The following is a 2,158-nucleotide window of genomic DNA, read 5'->3' on the forward strand; positions in this document are numbered from 1 at the left end:
CACATCTCTGGTCCCATGAAATACTAGAGGAGCACCTTCGTGTTTACAAATAGCTGCGTACACGCAGAGAGTGCCTATAATATGCATCAAACTATAAGGTGAAAACCCAAATATTCCGGAAGGCCGGTGTATGGACCAAGCTAAGCCCTCTCTTTTGTCAACTTCTTCAAACAATATATCTTCCTGATTATAGTAAAAAAGCGGCACGTTTAGTCTTGGCAAATCCTCAGTAAAAGGCGGATCGTGAGACGGTATCTTGCCAATACACTCGAATGGACCCACGTAATGTTTGCCTCCCGTTTGGAGACAGATGTGGCGGACATTAGGCGCATTCGGGATTACAGAACGGAGCACGTTACGAAACATGGCGCCGTTGATCTTGCAATTCTCGGCTTCAGTGGGACGGCTGGCCCACGTCACATAGAAGATGTGGGTGACGTCAGTGAGTTTTGAGAGCTTGGCTTGCGTATCATCCCGGTCGGAAATGTCGCATTGGATGTAATCAATAGGGTACCTGGCGTTCCAATTAGGCCTGGGGCGTCGGGCCACCCCGTGGACCTTCCACGGGCCACCGGGGGTATCTGGTCGGGGCAAAATCTCAGCTAGGCTGTTGCCTACAATTCCTGTCACGCCTACTACAAGTCCCACGTTCTGGTAGTCTTGAGGTCGCGCATCTTCTTCCAATTTGTTCTGTACAGCGAAAATTAAACAAACATTATTTTAAATATCAGCATGTTACGTGTATGTATAAGCTTTTCAAGTGAAGAGAGACAATTAGGGGGTCGATCTTTACCTTAGCAGCGCCAATACTACCTGCCCACCGCCAGCTCATTTTTTGATGAATCTGGAAAATTGATGATAAGTTTAGAGACTGCTTATCTATAAACAATTATACGAGCACTTTCTAGAAGGTAATTTTCAGTTGAAGTTAGATAATGTGAATATGTGATCAATAATGAAAGATCCAATATCATAATGTGTGGTGAAATGTGGTTCCGGCTAAAGGCCAAGCTTCACACTGTCATTGTCAGTCAGTTTGCTTTCCCGCAGTTTTCAAGCTCGGTGCCAACTCAAATAAATAAGTAGGCCAGTGTCGGTGACCATTGCAATAAAATCGCCCTATGATTATTACGGAAGCTTCAGTACGTGGACCCTGAGTTTTAAACCTAAAATCAAATATATGTCTCTTTACTTTTATAATTTGCTTAAGGCACACCAGTCAGTTTTGGGACAAAAAGAGTCTTCGATTTGTATTTTCATGGAAATAATCAAAACATTTGATATTGAGGTACTGTAACTTTGAAATTATAAGTACAATTAAAAAAATAATTGTAACTATGAATTAAAAATTAATAATTTCTAGTAAATATGACTATTAAATAATAATTTTGATAAAAATAATATATATATTATAGTTTATTCGTCATACAGGTATGAGATTAAATTAATTTAATTTATAAATCAAAGCTAGTATATACTAAATAGTTGTAACTTTTAAGCTGTAGCTACTTAACTTTAATATCAAAATAGGCCTTAGAGCCCGTTTGGAATTATTTTTAGGAGTTCCCAAAAGTAATTTTGAAAAAGTAAATGTCAATTTTGGTGTTCGGAAAATTTTTAAAAAAATTACTTTTAGCAAGATCACCCCATCCTATAGCAAGTTTTTCAAAATAGGGATGCAGTATCTTTTTAGTATCGGATTTTGAAAATCAGTTTTATATTTAATACAATTTCATAAATCTTCAAATATATTATAAAAATCTAAAATTATCCTTATTAATTACGAAATAAAATAATTAATTTTAAAGAGATTGTTATCACCAATTATATTAAGATAACCAAATAAAATCAATAATTTAAAATATTTATTTTAGTTATCAATTATTATATATATACAATAAAAAATATTTTTCATACATGTTTATAAAATGCGTAAATAAATTAAATAAATTTTATTCAACATTGTGTCCAATTAATTTATTTATATTCTTACAACAGTTTAATAGTAATATGATTATAGAAGCCAAAACATCAATTTTTTTGGTTATCAAATGGTGTAAAAAGTCAAATGAACACAAAATGCATTTGTAGTCTATTGAAATATCAAAATTGTAAATACACATAGGAACCTCGTACAAGCGATTGTGAAACTCGATAT

At 34.4% G+C, this 2,158-nt stretch overlaps 1 pseudogene; it reads right to left on the reverse strand.

Annotated features, from left to right (window-relative positions):
* LOC18041174 overlaps nucleotides 1–965 on the reverse strand; it is a 1,565-nt pseudogene extending 600 nt beyond the window's left edge.
* Between the last annotated feature and the right edge of the window lie 1,193 nt (nucleotides 966–2,158).

Source organism: Citrus clementina, unplaced genomic scaffold (genome assembly GCF_000493195.1).
Source record: "Citrus clementina cultivar Clemenules unplaced genomic scaffold, Citrus_clementina_v1.0 scaffold_5, whole genome shotgun sequence".
Classification (NCBI taxonomy): Eukaryota; Viridiplantae; Streptophyta; class Magnoliopsida; order Sapindales; family Rutaceae; genus Citrus; species Citrus x clementina.